We start from the raw sequence: 20,000 nt of genomic DNA on the forward strand, positions 1-20,000 counted from the left end.
TTTTGTATAATTTATCTTTATTAATTCTAACCTCCCTGTTTCTCATTTTCATCAATCACTTTGTCGGGTCAAATTTCTGGAATATTTTCGGTATCTCCGTTTGTGGACAGTAGACAGAACTACTCCGTTCCCCTCAGCGAGCGGCAGGTAGTGCCGAAGTTACCTTGTGTATACATCAGCGCACTACACCTGGAAGTATTTCTACATGGCACCCACTCCTGATCAGAAAGTTCACAATTACAATAGTTCATGTAACTGTCACTTCGTGTTCGCTGACAGCATCGTCCTCTCCCTAGTGGCAGTTAACAGGTTATGTTGAAAGAGGTGACACAAAGCTTTGGCCACCTCATTTTACAATCAAACTGGCTTCATAGTTTCCAACTGGCAGAAGTCCACGGATGGAGTGAAATACTTTTATGATCAAAATATTTGAAACTCGGAGAGTGACCGGAAGAAAACTGCAACCGGAAAGTTTAAGGTGATGGTGGATTTACAAACTGCACTGAGGCAGAAGTGAAGATTGGCAATATTATGTAGGTAGTAGTGGGCGCGTTCAGCGATGGAAAGAATATGAAGATATTAATCAACACAAGCCAAAATTGACGACCGAGGTTATGAACACATCTGGTATTGGACCTCAAGAAAGAGAGTTTGTGCAGTGCCTCCGACATGGATTCTTAGAACAGCTGGCGCTGGAGCCTACTAGGGAGAAGGCAATTCTGGATCTGGTATTGTGCAACGAACCAGAATCGATCAGGGATCTCGAAGTGAAGGAGCCATTGGGAAGTAGTGACCATAATACAATAAGCTTCAATCTGCAATTTGGGAGGGAGAAGGTACAATCGGAAGTGACAATATTTCAGTTGAATAAAGGGAATTATGGAGCTATGAGTGAGGAGCTACCCAAAGTTCAATGGTGCAATAGCTTAGCAGGGATGATTGGAGGAACAATGGCAGATATTTCTGTGTATAATGCAGAAGATGCAGGATCAGTTCATCCCAAAAAAGAAGAAAGATCCTAGGAGGAGGCATGGATGGCCGTGGCTGACGAGGGAGTTAAGAAACATATAAAGTTAAAAGAGAAAAAGTACAGCATAGCAAAGATGAATGGGAAAACGGAGGAGTAGGAAGCTTACAAAGAACAACAGAGGATTGCTAAGAAGGATATACGCAGAGACAAAATGAGGTACGAAGATAAACTGGCCAAAAATATAAAGGAGGATAATAAAAGCTGTTATAGGTATGTGTAAGGCAAAAAACTGGTTCAGACTAAAATTGGGCCCTTGAAGACAGAAACAGGGAAATATATTACGGGGAACAAAGAAATGACAGAAGAATTGAATTGGTACTTCATATCTGTGTTCACTGGGGAAGACACAAGCAATCTCTCTGAGGTAACAGTGGCTGAAGGACCTGGACTTAAGGAAAATTATATTTGCCATGAATTGGTGTTGGAGAGACTGTTAGGTCTGAAGAGGCAAAAACAATGACCGAAGATGGTCTGAAGGTTGATAAGTCCCCGTGGCCTGATGGGCTACATCCCAGGGTATTGAAAGAGGTGGCTCGAGAGATCATGGATGCGTTGGTAATTATTTTCCAGAGTTCGATAGATTCGGGATCAGTTCCTGCGGATTGGAGGGAGGCTAATGTTGTACTACCTGTTTTAAGAAAGGTGGGTGAGAGAAAGCAGGAAATTATACACCAGTTAGTCTGACCTCAGTGGTGGGAAAGATGCTGGAGTTTATTATAAAGAATGAAATTACGACACATCTGGATACTAGTAACAGGATAGGTCAGAGTCAGCATGGATTTATGAAGGGGAAATCATAAATTGACTAATCTTCTGGAATGTTTTGAAGCTGTAACTCGGAAGGTGGGCGAGGGAGATCCAGAAGATGTAGTGTACCTGGACGTTCAGAAAGCTTTTGATAAAGTCCCATATAGGAGGTGAGTGAGCAAAATTAGGGCACATGGTATTGGGAGCAAAGTACTAACTTGAATTGAAAATTGGTTGGCTGACAACAAACAAAGAGTAGTGATAAATCGCTCCATTTCGGAATGGCAGGCAGTGACCAGTGGGGTAGCACAGCATTTGGTGCTCGGACCGCAGCTTTTTACAATATATATTATTGATGTAGAAGATGGTATTACTGATAAAATTAGCAAATCTGCTGGTGATACTAAGCTGGGTGGGAGGGTGAAATGTGAGGGGAATATTTCGAGATTACAGGGTGACCTGGACAGGTTAGATGAATGGTCAGATGCATGGCAGATGCAGTTTAAATGTGGATAAATGTATGGTTATCCACTTCGGTGGCTAGAACAGGAAGGCAGATTACTACCTAAATGGAATCAATTTAGTTAAAGGGGTAGTACAAAGAGATCTGGGTGTTCTTGTACACCAGTCAATGAAGGTAAGCATGTAGGTACAGCAGGTTGAAGAAGGCTAATAGCATGCTGGCCTTCATAACAAGAGGGATTGAGTATAGAAGTAAAGAGGTTCTTCTGCAGCTGTACAGGGCCCTGGTGAGACCACACCTGGAGTATTGTGTGCAGTTCTGGTCTCCAAGTTTGAGGAAAGACATTCTGGCTATTGAGGGAGTGCAGCGATTGTTCACGAGGTAAATTCCTGGAATGGCGGGACTACCTTACGCAGAAAGACTGGAGTGACTGGGCTTGTATACCCTTGAATTTAGAAGACTGAGAGGGGATCTAATTGAAACATATAGGATTATTCAATGATTTGACACTCTGGAGGCAGGAAACATGTTTCCGCTGATGGGTGAGTGCCGAACCAAAGGACACAGCTTAAAAATACGGGGTAGACCATTTAGGAAAGAGATGAGGAGAAACTTTTTCACGCAGAGAGTTGTGGGTGTGTGGAATGTTCTGCCCCAGAGGTCAGTGGATGCCCAGTCTCTGGATTCATTTAAGAAAGAGTTGGATAGAGCTCTCAAGGATCGTGGAGTCAAGGGTTATGGAGTTAAGTCGGGAACAGGAAACTGATTAAGGATGATCAGCTAATATCGCATTGAATGGTGATGAATGCTCGAAGGGCAGAATGGCCGACTCCTGCACCCATTGTCTATTGTCTATCGTCTATTTGTTCCACTTCAGGTGTGTGTATGTTAAGGGCATAACTTCCATGAAATTGGAATGGACTTTGTGGTTGAAAACAAATCCAATAGCTTACATGTTTTACAAATATAGAGAATAGATAAAGCGATGGCGTTCAGAATAGTCGACAGAATTAATAAATGGACAGGGATAGACTTAGCAGGAACACCACCAAAACAGAGAAAGCGACCGTTTACTGCTTGAATAATAACAGTTCATATTCTCGCCGGACTTTTAACCATAACCAATACTTGGAAACACAGTGCGGTGCTATTTGTCATATCGCCCATTTCCAATCACTCCAGCAATGTTAGAGATAAAGGAGAAAGGTGATAATTTCTCTTCACTGGCTCGATTACTATGCTGTGTTATCCACATGCAATTCTCCATGTACTTGCGTTACTAAGAGACAATCGAGGGGCTGTTACGACATAGACATTTCCTCAGTATTACAGCAGCTGTCAGTTTTAAAACTGTGTCTGGACAAAACTGCCCTGAAGACACACAGAAAGTCTGTATTTCTGATGAACTTCCCTTTAATTGCTTTAATAAGGAAACATTATCTCTTTAACAAAACGCACTTCAATAATTTGTTTCTAAAGCTGTAAACATCTGCTTGTACGTTTTTATGTTCTTTTTCAGATTTTCTGGCCTTATCCCAAAAATAAATGTTACATTTACAATTACAGTGTTCATTGCGAGTGAAGAGTCAGAGACAGAATGTGCGTGGCATTGTTTAAGGAACAGAAAAGAATAGCAGACAGTGGCTGTGGAGGGAAGTAATACCTCCCAGTCATCAATATCGTTTTGAAAGACAAAAAAAAGTAAAATGCAGGGAGAGAGCAGAATACACTTGCAACAACGAATAGCCAGGGGAAGTGGAGGAAACAGGATAATTCGAAATGGGATGCAAAAAAAAATGATTTAATACACTCTGTTGAATCAGTGTTTTTGCAGGTAGATAATGTTTTGCATATGTGCACAAGGTCTTCAGAATGAACAACGGAGACACATTTAAGAAAACATGATGAATGTGATGTAGAAGATATATAAAACATTAAAACATTATTTGATCCTGAGTTGAGGTCTTACATTCCCGTTTCTTGGGATTCCGTGCTCTTGACCTACTCCTTATCAAGATGTGTGTTATAAATTCCTGCTCCTGGCATCCCAAACTATTTCAGTTAATTCAATATGTACCTGGAAATAAATATATTTTCCTTCTGGGTTCTTTCAACAATGGCTGTCTGTTATATAATTTGGGATAAAAGTAGCTGCTTCAGACACAGAATTTGATCATATTACTCTGTTGCATACCAACTGTACAAAGGATCACAGTACATGGAACTTGCCAAAAGAAATAAGGAAGTTCATCGACTGCTGTTAGTAATCTTTGTTTATTATTATTTTATGAGTTTATCGCCTCATCTACATTCTCTATCTCTTTCTCTCTTTGGACATAAATAATAAATCCTTCAATCGTTCCCTGTATCCCACCTCTTAAAGCTCCCTCTCTCAGTTTATATCTATTGCTAACTCTTACATGAGAAGTGGTTATAATTGAGCAATTTAACAGCAAAGACAAGAGGGAATATCTGGCCAGAGTGCACTGGAAGGGGAAACCGAGCCGAGAAGACATTGAAGCTGAAATGACAGAAGTTTCTGGGGATAATTTGTAGGCACTGCTTCAATTCAAGCAATGAAGAAGAGATATCCTCGGGGAGGACAATAAAACATTGAGTGATAAGGGAAGTCAGAGACAGCAATTAACCAAACGCGCAAAACATACAATGTGGTGAAGATTATTGGCAATCCCGACGATGAGGAAAACGAAATACCAGCAGAAGATAATGATTAAAATCAAAAGGGAGAAGATGAAATTGGAAGTTCAGCTTGTTAATTATATAGCAGAGATTTGAAAAAGGATTTTAGATAGATAATAGAGAAGAGAGGGAATCAAAAGGAAACATACGGCTGGAAAAGGGCCTCGAGTACTTGTGGGAAACAATTAAATAGCAGAGGAGTTGAATACATACTTTTTATCACTCTTCATGGTGGAAGACGTTAGCAGCCAGACCGAACTTCGAGAGAGTCAGGTGACGGAGGTGACGACAGTATCGATCACTCAGGAGAAGGTGCTGAGGAAACTGAAAGATTTCAAGGTTGATAACTCAACCAGATCAGACAGACTGCACCCTCGAGTTCAAATGGTAGCTCACGAGATTGTGGAGGTATTGCTGGTCATCATTCTGCAATCAAAGGAGTCAGGGAGTGTCCTAGAGGATTGGAAAATATAAGCGACCCCCCGACCCAGTTTAAGGAGGAGGGATGCAGAATACAAGACGTTGTAGGTGACCAGGAAGCGTGAAACGGTTGTTAAGAAGTAATAACGCCAGATATTTGATTCATTTCTCATTTTTTCGCAAACACAACAAAGACCTTCTAGGTAAAGCATCATTTATTTGTACTCTTTCAATCCAGTCTCCTACTATTGCTGCTCACAATGTACTCCCTTTTCCATTGACGACATCAAATAGAGACTGGGTTGAGGAGCATTTCCACTACGGTTGGAGGAATAATCCTGGCCTTCTTACTGCATCCCATTTCAATAACCTGCCTTGCTGTCATGCTGACATTTTAGGCCTGGGCTGCGGCAATGGTCCAGTGGAGCTCAACCCAAGCTCGACTAACACCTCATTTTTCACATTGATACAATAAGGAATATAGGAGTTAATATTCAATTCCATAACTTCACAGCATGACCAAATTATATCAGTTCTTCACTATTCACATATCCTCCCTACTGACCTTCTGATGATCTTATGTTATTTGTATCTTTTTATCTTACACTCAGTAGTGTCCATTGACATTTCCTCCAGAACCCATTTATTCATTCACAACTTAATTTGCACACAATTCATGTCTGTTCCTCTTCCACCACAAATAAAACACTCATTGTCCTTTGTATTAGACTGCAACACCCTTTGTTTTCCACCATACCTCCTCCACCTCTGTAATAGTATCAAAACGCCAATTTTCAAATCAAGTTGATCTATGTTTCAGCGGTGAGTGCCAGGGACAGAAAACTGATGACAAGCCGTTAAAGCTACCGCATTTCACAGCTTACATTCCAAGCTAATATGTGGAACTAACATTGGACAGAGAGTGCGAAACGATCGCAAAACTAACAGATGAGGTGGAAGTTCGAAGTCTTGCCACATCCAATCATCAATCGTGATGGACAATTAAGCAATTCTCTGGAGGAGTGGGCTGCCTACCCTCATCCTAAATAATGGAGTAGCCCGGCACATACGTGTAAAAGACAAGAATGTAGTAACTGCACCATCCTGCGTGAGACGTGTTGAGTGGATGATCCACCTCACCCTTGTCATGATATTCACAGAATTCCAGATACGAATCTACAACCGATTCAATTCACTGCACGAGACATGAAGGAACAGCTGAACAAAGTAGATACGATAAATGCAATAGGTCCTGACACGATTCCTGCAATAAGTCTGAAGACTTGTGCTGCATAACAATTCGTGTCAATGAGGGAGTTGTTTCATTCCAGCTCCAAATCTGACATCTACCTGTTAATGTGGAAAATGGCTCGGCTCTGTCCAGTCCCCTAAAAGGAAAATATTACAATAAACTAATTACCATACCCTCAGTCCCATTACGACAGTCAAATTGGTCGGAGATCTTTTTGACAAGAGCTGTCAACCAGCACAGAAATAAGCTGCTCAGTTTGGTTTTCGACAAGTCTCGATGTGGAGAAGGTGCTGCTGTGGAAATGCGACTGGATTACTAACCTAGACCAGTGTAATGCTCTGGCAGCAGGTGGAAGTCAAAGACGATTAAATATCGAACGCAAAAATCTTGTGTCAGTAATGTTGACTGCGAAACCATTATCGATTGTGAACACCAATTTTCTTCAGCAACACAGGAAGCAAAACTCGAGTGTTTTCCTCGTCTGACCTAACTGTGACTAAAGAAAGACAGACACAAACGTGATAAAATCATCAATGTTCTCTGAAACGACGAAGCCAGACTATCAATTGAAAAAAAAAATGCTACAAGGCCTTCAGGGTTAAAACCAGACAGAACACCCGTCACAAGCCTCAGTATCACAAAACTGAATGGGAAGCATTGCCCAGTCACCACTGTAGAGACCTCCTCACTAACAGCTGAGAGCTTGACAACATGTACAGAGCTTTTCCACAGACCACGCAGCGACATCAGAAACCATTAGGCCATTCAACACATCGAGCCCACTCCATTCCAGTTCACGGCCAAACATCTCCAGAATGCAATTTTCCCACACAATGTACATATCTCTTAATGTGATTGACCATCGGAAATTATGAAATAGAAACTGCAGTAGTTTATTTGGTGCATCAAATATGCTCCCCAATTTATTAACACAATGGCTGATCCTCTGTCTCTTCACCATACTCCTGATCTCTCCCCATCCCTTAAGTGGTTAGAAAGCCGTATTTATGTTCAGTGCCTTATCTTCCAAAGCCTTCACGTTGCAGAGAATTCTTTAGGTTCACCAGTCTATGAGTGCAGACATTAATTCTCATCTTAATTCTTAGTGGCCTGCGTGTACCTAATACTGTGGCACTTGCTTTAACATCCCAGCCAGGGCAATTATCATTCCTGTCCAAATCTGTCAGGCTCTGTCAGAGTTTTATGCATTTCACTGAGATCTGCTCTCATTTTGCTAAACCCCATGGAATTTAGGCCTCGTCGACACAAACATGAAGCCTGTCATCCCAGAGATCAGTCTGGTCATCCTTCACTGCACTCCCTCTAATTCAGTTTTGTTTTCCCCCTTATTGGGTACGGAGACTAAAACAGCACACAGTGCTGCACAATGTTTGAGATGAGGTCTCAGCAAGATCCGATATAGTCGCAGTAATGGATTATCACGACTCTACTCAAACCCACTTGCAATGACGATTAACACAGCGGTTATATCCTTGGTTGCTTTCTGGTCCGGAAACATTGCTTTTACTGGTATTCAGGCATATCCAGATCCTTTCCAATGTTGCATCTCCTCACTCGGTGTGTCTATGTGTGCCAATACCCTTCCCAGTATTGGGTTCTGGCTTCCGAACTCGCTACCCTTCATGGAATTCAGAGGTCTGTGCAGAAGGAAACAAAAAGAATTCGGGAATGTCGGTCCATTTATCGATCAAAATTTCCCAACCAACTCCTTTTCAAATAGTAGGTTGCCATTCTATTTTCACCACCAAAATTCATAAAGTCACATCTATCCACACTGTTCTTCATCTGCCTTCTAATTGTCCATTCACTCCCCTTGTCTCAATCAACTTGGAGCGAATTACATCCACCTCACTCACGCACAATCCCAGCTTACCAGAATCCTTGTAAACATTGCATTTGATTTTGTCAATCAAATGTTTGATTGGTATTGTGAGCAGCTGAAACCCAACCACCCATCCTTGTGATACACCATTAGCTGTCCACTCCAAAACACCCATTTTACACAAATTGTTGTTTCCTGTTAGCTCTTCCTTTATAACACAATGTCCACATGTTTTCTCCAATCCCATGTGATTTTACTTCACACACTATGCTTGGGGCTCTATCAAAAACCTTTCCGAAAATCCAAATACATTGAACCGAATGTTGTTCCATAATCTATCTACAAGTTGATTTCTCAAGTATGATACCCCTTTCTACGCCCGTTAATTTCAGTCTCAATAATTTCTCCAGATACGTGCATTTATTAATTTCATTCTATTTCATTTTTTCAGCAGACTTCGTCTTTCTGCTATTGCTGGCTTGTCTTTCTTTAAAATGTCTTTTGTCTCTCTGAAGACAAAATTTAGGTAATTGCTTCATAGTTCTACCATTTCCATGTTCTCCATTCTCTGGTTTCACACTGTGAGGAAGTAGCACTTGGTTTCCTACCCTACCCACTGACAAACATTTAGAAGCTCGTACAGTTAGCTCTAATCACCTTTGTTCATGTACTGTCCACAAACAAATAAGTCCTGTCTTAATCTACTCAGTGATTCACACTCGACAGCCATACATCACACGTGCGTAGAACCTGTCGAACAGAAATGCAGCACGGTCTACATTAGTCCCACTTTCCAACATTAGGCCGTTAGCTGTGAAAGATATGACACTGCAAGCGCTCGTCCAAATAATTTTAACAGCTGTGAGGTTACACATGAAAGCAGCCCCCAACAGTCACAACCCCCAACATTCTCTGGCGTGAAACTATCCTCCAGTCATCACTAAACCTCAAACCTTTACTTCAAAAGTGTACTCTCTTGTTCGTAATCCTTTGTCTAAAAGGAACAGCTGATCTCCGTTTACACTGTCCATGACCCTCACAATCTTACACCTATATTATTTACACGCTCGAAGTTCTCTGCTTCAAGTGAAAAGACCTAAGATTATCAAGAATCTCTTCATAGCTGATAGCCTTCATAGTCCATAGGAGAACTCTCTTCGGATACAGTTGGACCACGATGACATCCATGCTCTATTCACCCTTTCCAGACAATCCAACACATTTAAATGCATTGTTTTAATAGAATACTCTCTTCCATATTTGCAGAAGAGCAAACCAGCCAAGTTTCATTAGATTAAGTCAACGTAGTCGAATTGGCCAATGAATGTGCCTTTCATCCAATCGTGTCTACATGAGCATTTCGACACTATTCCCCCTTTCAAGCACTTGAAAGTGATGACGTTTCAAGTGCTAACCCGTGTACCATTTCTTTTCGAAGCTGAAAGATCACATACTATGCATTGAACTGTGAGTTGCTGTGCAGTTTCACAAATACCATCAACACGTCTCCTGCACTTCCTTATATCGACAATTCTGGACCATCCCTGGAGAAACCTCAAAATGCCAACAGCTCCATTCCCCGTCTGCAGTTTGGGCAATACAATCACAACGGTGTATTTTGCCTCCCAGTTCACAATCAGAAGTTGAAACTTGAGGACCCATTGCATAAAGTAATGCAGTGCTGATCTGAGCAATGGAACAGCTTTTGCAGGCCTGTGAGGAGCAGTGGAATAGTCCATATTCAGGAATTTAACGCAACCCGGGATGAATATGACACAGTCGTCACGGACTTCATAAGCAAGAGTGTACTGGAAAGATTGTGAAATACGTGAAACCGTACATTCCCTAACGGGAGACCACGTATGAATCGAGAAATACATTGCTTCTGAAGATAAGTTGTGCGGGGTTCAATTAGTAGAACCAGAGCTGTACAAGAAATCCAGAGAAAACCTCAGTAAAGCCATAACGGACGTCAAGAGACAATACTGGACTTATGTAAGAGACCTAAACTCACCACATAGACGCCCGCCTTCTGTACATGGCCGACTTGACAACACAGCCTATAGAGTGATGCAGGAAAGAATAATGTATAAAACATCACACTGTCTGATCCGTGAATGCATTTGATCATCCGGTCGATCAGATCTTCAGCGAAATGGTGCCACTACGTTTAGAGTTTCAGATACATCTCTTCCCTCTGTGACCACTGCAGATGCCAATTTGGCCTTCATTACAGTGAGCCAAGGAAATCCAGTCTGATGGACTCACTGGTCATATGCAGACCAGCTAACGTTGGTATTCGATGACGTCTTTAAGTTCTCCTTGCTTCAGTCTGAATTCCCCACTAAGTTTAAGAAGGCCACTATCATCCTGACAAATTAGAAATCACAAACAATCTGCTGCAATATCTACCACCCTGTGACTCTGTGATGAAAACATTTCACCTTCCATGAAAGAACTGCATTGAGGTATCGGAAAATGAGTTAACTGTGGTGAAATTCATCTATGTTTTTGTACATAACTCTGAGCGGATTGAAGTTAGTTATTCAGAATGAGTACTGTGGTTAAAGTGGGAAGGGGATGGTTGAGAGGACGACTCTGAAAAAGGATCACTACCCAAGAAATGTCCCCCCAAAGGTACCTGTCTGTGTGGAAGGCGGACATTCTCCCCGTGTCTGCTTGGTTTTTTCTCTCATTTCCTCCCACAGTCCAAAAATGTGCAGATTAGGTGAATTAGGTGTTCGGTGAAGGGTTAAAAGTACGGGAATGGGTCTGTCTGGGTTGCTCTTCGGAGGTCGGTGTGGACTAGTTGCCCCGAAGGGCCTGTTTCCGCACTGTAAGTAATATAATCTTTATGGGTAGTGGCAACAAATGATGATCAAGTCCACAGATGTGAAAGCCTCTGTTAAGTTATTCAGTTCCTTTCTGTCGTTCTCTTTCCCTTTTGCTTTGATCCTTTCTTTTCTCTTATTTGGTCTCGGTTAAATCAGGCAGCCCAGACCCTAAATATGCAATAGGTTTCGGTCCGTGTACAGTGAAATTAGCAGAGTAAGTTAGCGAGATCGACCACCAGGTTCAAAACACACAAAGATTTATTCACAAAAGTAGACAATGAAACACAAATGATTGAACAATAAAACAAATCCCGATAGAACTCAGCCTATCCAAGCTCGACATAATTAGGCTGTTCTAAATACACACAACAGTCACAATAAACAATCCTCTTAGAAACCAAAATAAATGAATGGAAAAGATGCTTCCAGGTTGAAATCAGTAGGGCAGAAAAGAGAGAGGCTTTTTCCACAGAGCTCACTGTTGAACTCCAAACTAGTTCTGGACTAAACTAACCGGCTCAGGTAGAGTGCTGACAACTTCCCTTTCATTTTACAGGTCACTACTCAAACATACCCATTTTGGCCTGAAGTCTCATCTGTTTACATGTAAACAAAAAGGCCTCTCAATACCCTATAATCTCTACACAAAACCAGACTACTCGGCTATTACACCACTGCGTAAACGAAGGTCATGTTATTCATGAGAAAAAAGATGAGCCTTTAAAAAAAGGAAACCAGCTTTGAAAAACCTCTCCCTTCAAAACAAAATGAATCATCAAGATGAAAAGGTGGCTTCAGTTTGAAAACCTTTCAAAGACCCGGTTAGTAATCCAAACACATATATACACTACATTAACTGTAAATATACAAACATATATAACCACATGAAATTTCATCTACACCCACCACCAACAGCCCTGGCATCACCTTCGAGTCTCGATAATGTATCGGCAATCACGTTTTCGCGAGCTGTCATACGCACAATTATCAAACTGAATCTCTGCAACAGCAACCTCCATCTAAACAGACTGGAATTGATGTCCTTGTATTTTTTCCACAAATATCAAAGGGTTATGATCAGTGTATACGATTGTCTCAGATACATTGCTGTTAATGTAAACAGTGAAATGTCGCAATGCCAACACCAAGGTTAAAGTATCTTCCTCCAATGTTGAATATTGATGGAAGTTCAACTTCCTTGAAAAATACTCAAGGGGTCTTTCTGTTCACTCGTCATTCTACAGTCAGGAGCACAGCACTAACACCCACATCACTGGCATCGATCACCACCTTGAAAGGCTTCATGTAATCCGGTGTGGCTAGTTTTGGGACAATGGTTAACACAGTTTTTAAGGCCGTAAAATGTCTTTTGACAGTCCACTGTCCACTGAAAATTGTAGCTTTTTTTAAACAATTTAGTGAGTGCAGCAATCACACTACGAACCTCTGGCACAAGCATTCAGTAACATCTACTCAGTCCCAAGAACTGTTAGTACTGCTTTGTTTTGGTCGACTCTGTGGGAAATTCCTCCAAGAGCCCCAAATCTGTTATGGACCGGGCCAGACCATTCAAAGCAAAATGTTAAGCAAGCTGCCCCGAATCCAAACTGATTCGGCAAGTGTACAGTGCTAATTACCCGGAATAGATTAGCGAAGCTAACTAACAGCTTAAGAACGGAAACATATGTATTCACAAAATTACACAATAAAACACAAAGAACAGAATAAAGAACTCATACATAACTCAGTCTAGGAGAACTAGAATTAATAATGCGTTTCCGAATGCACCCAGCATTCCCAATAAGCAAACCCCCTTAGAAAATGTAAATGAATGGATCAGTACCTGATAGGTTGAATTTTGAATGGCAGAAAAGTGAGAGAGGTTGCTTACACGTAGCTCACTGTTAAACTCACAATTAATTCTAGAGTGAATTAAATGGTTCACGCAGAGAGGTGACCAGATTAGAGTGGTGCTGGTAAAGCACATCGCATTTCGGGAAGGAGCCCTTCATCAGCCCTTCATTCCTGAAGAAGGGGTCCTGTGCAAATCGTCGATTTTCCTGCTTCCTCGGATGCTGTCTGACCTGCTGTGCTCTTTCACTGCCACCCTAACCTTGACTCTAGTCTTCAGCACCTGTAGTCCTTACTTTCGCCTGGAGAGCTGACCACTCCCCTTTCATTATACAGGTCACTTCGAAACATGACTGTTTTGACCTTAATTCTCATCTGTTTACATATAAACAAAAATACTTCTCAATACCCTTTAATATTTGCAGCAAACCAAATTAATTGGCACTGAAAGCTGTTCTTAAACCTCCGGAAAAAAAACAATGACACAATATCCTTGAGAAATGGAACAGATTTTCGCGAAAAAAGCATTTTGCGGGTTGTTTGGCTGCACCCACACCGCAGCAAGAAGGTAGCGGTGGGCACGGCTTCTCTTGGATTTTGGTACCTTTGGTAGCAGCAGCCGGCTTGTTCTTCTGTCGTTTGCGGCAGATGGTGGCGCCAGCAAAGCAATATCTGCAGTCGCAGCTGGACATGAGGGCTTGCGTGGCAGGGGAGTGAATCGCACCTGGTTGTGGTGCGAGTGTAGGTTCAGTGGCGTCAGCGAAGTATTCAGAGCGGCGAAGGGATGGCACCTGCTGTGGGGTAACTCATATGATTTTAGTTCTCGTGCACGTCGCAACGAAGTTTTGCATGTTATCCTTTGAGACAAGTTACTGATATGGACTATATCAGAATGAGTTGTATTTGGAGATTTTTACATTTTTACTTTTCTATTTTATTACCATAGAATATAATTTTGAAATATTTGTTTCTTTACTTCTGTTACGTTTCGCGTTTCCTAACAATTTGATCTTAAATGACTGTAATGAGTCACCTCTATAGTTAAGGTGGTGCTGTATTGTGATGACTACAATATTATCACTGGACACATTTGAATATGTGAGACGCTAAAGTTTAATCAATTCAGTTCTGTAACATTTGAACTTGCAGCTTGTTTCAAGAAAACACACCATTGTAAAATAGCGTACATGACTTTTCGATTTACAAACACGGAATGTCGCATTTTTCTGCTTGTATCATAATGGCAAAGATATTGGGGATCCACTGGATTCCAAAGACTCTGTGACTTGTCAGGAAAATGTATGTTTGGTACCTTGAATGTTCATGTGACACGACATTTTAAATCTGGTTTCCGACCAAAGACGATGTTGAATTTGTTGAGTTCCTCTAACAGTTTCTGTTTATAAATAAATACAAATGATATAGCCTAGATTGCCTCTCTCTGTCCTTCTTTTTTCCAGCTATAATATTCATCATCAGTGTAACTTGCAATATGTTGAACGTCTCTGAGAATCTCTTGTTTTCTTTATGCACAATTATCAGAACACTACAGACTAAAAAACATTGCACACCTCTCGGTTCTGCAGCACCTGTTGAAAAACTGACATGTCAATCCTCAAACAATATGGATTGTTCCGTCAATCATTGGATTATCCGTAGGAGATCTCGAGATCCCGAGAGAAATATTACATCAAAGATGTGTTTCCAACAGTGATCAGATCTTTTGTTTACTGCGATTAAAAAAGCACCGTCTCCAAGTAATTGATCTCGCGCCCTCTATCTCTCCCAACACATTCCCTGGAGTTCTACAAAGGGGTGTACCCTAAACCCCCTCCCATAGACAATCTCTCCAATATTGTCCTGTACAAGGCAAATGTGGAACCTCTCAATAAGGTACAGTAAAATGTATTGTATGTGGCTCTGTGCGTATGTGTCTGTGTGTGCGTATGTGTGCTATTTGGAGACTTACCTCATAAAGGCAGAAACAGCAGCTGTCATGTTGTTTGTGTCCACTACGGCTGTCCCGGAGCGGGGGGCGCGGGTTGGACTGGGATGCGCAGGAGGGATGCAGAGACGGACGGGGTTCTGAGGTCGGGCATGGTGATGGACGGGGTTGGGGCGGGGGGCGTGGGAGGGGGCGGTGATGGGCGGTGGCCGCGTGAGCGTCAATGCACAGGGTTGGCGGCGGGTGGCGGACGGTGATGGATGGGGTTCGGAGTGGGGGACATGAGGATGGTGATGGACGGGGTTGGGGCAGAGGCGGGAGGGGTAGCCGTGATGGACAGGGTTGGAGGCGGGAGGGGCGGTGATGGACATGTTTGGGGAGGGAGTTGGGAGGGGCGTGTGATGGGTGGGGTTGGGGCTGGGGCAGGCGGTGATGGACAGGATTCAGGATGAGGACGCGAGGGAGCCGGTGATGGATGGGGATGAGGTGGGGGCAGTGTTGGACGGGGTTGGGGGTGGAGCGCGGTGTTGGGGCGGGCGCTCGCACGCTGTGTACTGCTGAACAGGGAGCAGACTTTTCGAACTCATTACCCCAGATGGAAAGCATTTAATCGATTAACCGAATAATAGATTCTCCGAACGAAATAGTGCCCGCCAATAATCGAGATTCTCCTGTATATATTTTCAGGCTATGCAAAGTTCAGTTAATTTATGGATAATTTACAAATTGGTGAAAGGATCCAGTGGGATAAAGATCATTTGCAGATATTGGCGGGTAAATGCCACACGAAGAGTAATCCAAGTTACAGTGAGGTGCTTTTTTTATTGCAAACGAAACATTAGGTAAAAGTTTACAATTAATAGAGGAACACCGAAAAGTATTGCTATAAGGAGGGATCTTCGAGTTCAACTCAATAATTCCCTGAAAATGTCCACGGTGGTAACGCAGGTGTACGGCTTGCTTGATTTTATTGTTTGGGGACATTAATATAGGAGCCAGGTTTGCCACGTTGAAGCATAATAAGAATTATTTCGGTCACACATAGAACATTTTGTTCAATGCTGGCCGCTACATTTCTGGAAAGATGTGAGTGCTTTGGAGTGGGTGCAAAAGAGACTTATCAGGTTGCTTATTGGATTGGCGATTGGGGCATTTTCGAGAGTCTAGAAAAATTCGGGCATTTCCACTGAAGCGGCGGAGGCTCAGGCAAGATTTCTTAGAAGTCCATAACATTATGGGATGTTTAGCTGGGTTTGACCGCCTGACTCTCTTTCCCAGAATTGAAATATCTAGTACTGGGGACAACCAATTGAAGTGAGCGCAAAATTTCAAACGAGATGTAACGGACGTTTTTAAAAGGTTGACACGAATGCGCTGCCAGAAGTAATGATGCAGGAAGACACTGTTGTGGCATCTAAGGGACTTAAGGATAAGCAAATCACTATGCAAGGGATCCAGGGATACGCAGCACGGTCAAGCAATAGGGATTAGTTTAATTTGGCGTCAGATTCAGAAAATTATCGTGGGCTGAAAGTCCTCTGCTTTCTGTATAGTTCTATGTTCCATATGGGGTAAAGATGGGGGTTTTGTCAGCTGAGGAAAACAAGAAGGAGAGAAAATTGTGGTATGATAATACCCTGGAAGGTAAGATTGCATAAAATCCCAAAATGTTCTGCAAGAATATGAATCGAACAGAATGATGAGGGAAATATTAAAGCCTATGTGGGGCCAAGGGCGATTCTGCATGAGAAACTCAAAAATATTGGCTGACTAAGAAATCAGTGCTTCACACATGTCTTCCCTCGAGACGAAAATGTCTACAAAGTTTGGCAAAGTGCCTGTGAAGCTTTTGAGCAGATTCATATTAGAAAGAAGGAGAGTTAGACATTATTGATTGTAAATTGAACAAATACCCAGGTCTACGTGAGTTTTATCCCAGGCTATTGCGGGAGATAACGAGGAAACTACTGGAGTTCTGACAAAAGTTTGAATCCATGTCCGACAACAGAGAAGGTTCCAGAGTTCTGGAGGACAGACAGTCATTTTCCAATTTGCTAGAAAGATGGTGGACGTAAACCAGGGAACTACAGGCTAGCGAATCGAACATGAGGGATTCTGATTCTACTGGAGAAAATAGTAAAGGATAAAATTAAATTCCGATCAAAATCAGAGCATCATCAAATGTGTACAGTGCAGCAGCAGGCCATTCAGCCTATCGAGTCCCACTGAAGCTCTGAAACCTTGTCAACATGTATACAAATCCCAACCTAACCATGTGAACCTGCATTTCCCGTGCCTAATCAACCTATCCTACACAATTTAGCATGTCTAATCCACCTAAACTGCTCATATTTGGATTTAGAGGGATACTTTTCATCAGTGATATTCAGAATGGATATGAAAGACGGAGATCATACCCAACAAATCTAGAAGAATTTTTGAAGGAGATGACCACGAGTTCTGATGACGTTGATATGAATTTCAGGAAGGTCAGTCATAAGGAAAAAGAAGGTAAAAGCTAATGATGTCAGAGAAAGTTTTGAATATGGATACAAAATTGGCTTCGAAGAAAGAGTCTGATGGAAGCTGCCTGGAGATGTTGTGAGGTGATCTACTGTTAAGGTCAATCTGGGCCTTTGACGTTGTATTCAAAACATAATTTAAAGGAGAATGCGGGAAAGAAGATAAGTATGCTTTTTTTGGGTGATCAACATTACGGGCGGCACAGTGGCTAGCACTGCAGCCTCGCAGAGCTCAGAGACACGGTTTCAATTCCCACCTCTGTGGCGTTTGCACATTGGCGACCCTCTGTGTGGCGTTTGCACATTGTCTGCGTGGGTTTCCTCCGGGTGCTCCGGTTTCCTCCCACAATTCAAAAATGTGCAGGTTAGGTGAATTGGCCATGCTAATTTGCCCGAAGTGTGAGGTGAAGGGGTAAAGGTAGGAGAATGGGTTTGGTTGGGTTACGCTTCGGCGGTTTGGTGTTGACTTGTTGGGCTGAATGGCCTGTTTCCACACTGTAAGTAATCTAATCTAAAAAGAAAAATTGGCTGGGTGAGTTGAAAGTGACGAGAGGGGTGTTAGGCTATATGAAGATATAAATGGATTGGTCTGACGTACAAGCAGCAAATGAAATTTGTCACTGATACATCTGAGATGACATAATTTGGAAGAAGGAATTGGAAGGGGAGCAGTGTGGATTGCCTCCAACGAAAGAAAAGGCCATTTGGCCCCACGAGTCATCAGAGAAATGCAGAAGGTAATCCACGCTGAACCATTCATCCCACCAAGCCCTATCGCTTTCAGTCCGCATTTAACATAGCTAATCGACATAAATACACGTCTTTTGACAATATAGAGTAATTTATCATCGCCAATTCACTTCATGTCTAAACATTTGGACGTTAAGAGGAAACCATATCACCCAGCCGAAACCATGCAAATACAAGAAGGGAGTGCATACTGCAGGCAAACTGTCACCTATGGCTGTAATTAAATTCACGCTCCTCGTTATTGTGTGGCAGCCATAGTATTTACTGCGCTTCCTTGAATTACAAGATATTAAGAATCTTCAATGAATAGGACAATGTTGGTGTACTTATGCACATGTCCCTGAAGCTGGCAGTAAAGGTGAAAAATAATTAGCAAGGAATATTGAACACTTCAGTTTATTGGACGAAACTGAGTATTGTAGATGATGGAGATGAGAGTCAAGATTAGAGTGATGCTGGAAAAACCAGCAGGTCAGGCAGCATGCGAGGAGGAGGAAAATCAACTTTTTGGGAAGGGCCTTTTGCCCGAAACGTCGATTTTCCTGTTCCTCGAATGCTGCCTCACTTGCTGTGCGTTTCAAGTCCTACTCTGATCTTGATGCTTCTCCTTATTGGTCGTGGCATAGACTGTAAGAACAGGGAGGTCATTTTGGAACTCTGCATGTCATTGAATTACTGTGTGAAGTTCTCGTCTCGAAAATTATTGGGAAGAATGTGGTTGCAGCAACTGGATGGATGAGAGGTTCACTGAGATATTGTCAGGAATGGAGTATTGCAAACACGAAGAGAGATTACATAATCTCAGGGAATTTTGGGAATTGAAGGTTGAGTAGAGACCGTATAGTGGTGTACACACTGTTGAGAGAAATGCACAGTGTGAGCAGGAAACAATATTCCGAATAAATGAATGCTCAATATCAAGCGAGCTTAATTTCAGGGGACTTGAGGCAAAAAAGAACGTTTGCCCTCGGATCGTAGTCTGAAATGTCGTGCCAGAAATGGTATTTGAGGCGATAATATTTGAGCATTGCAAAATAATAGACTTGGATGCGCACGTAAAGTGTCCTAACATCATTTATTTTTAGAAATGACATCGGTAAAGACAATGTTGCATTTTTCTAACTACACATTGGATGCAGGAAAGTGCCTCGTTTGCACAGTATACATCCATTATTCTGATGCAAAAACTTTCTCATGTGGATTCAGTGATGATAATGTCATTGAATGCCAATGGATGATTTTCTTTCATTGGACATGACCATTACCTGACATACATGTTGCACAAATCGTAATTCCCACTTTCCAGCTCGAATCTTCATGTTGCCCAAATGGGAAATATCATTGATTAAGCTGTTGAAGATTTTTAGGCAAATGATACTACTCTGATGAACTACTGTGGAGATGTTCTGCAAGCATTCAAATTGATATCAAACCCCGAACTTATTTTTGCCAGTTTTTGTCAGAACTAGCAGAAAGACTTAAGTATAAGTGTCTTTGATTCCAGTTTTTCTCGAGTTTCTTAATGTAATAAATGCCGCAAAAAGTCAAATATGGAATTAATGTGGATGGGTGTCATGCTGGTGTCATCTTTGGAAGTATTCTACATTCTCAAGCTTGGAATGATATTAGTGAATGAAGAGTCA

The sequence above is a fragment of the Chiloscyllium plagiosum genome, unplaced genomic scaffold (assembly GCF_037043375.1).
Source record: "Chiloscyllium plagiosum isolate Xiang-an unplaced genomic scaffold, Cpla_swu_hap1 HiC_scaffold_52, whole genome shotgun sequence".
In the NCBI taxonomy this organism is placed as follows: domain Eukaryota; kingdom Metazoa; phylum Chordata; class Chondrichthyes; order Orectolobiformes; family Hemiscylliidae; genus Chiloscyllium; species Chiloscyllium plagiosum.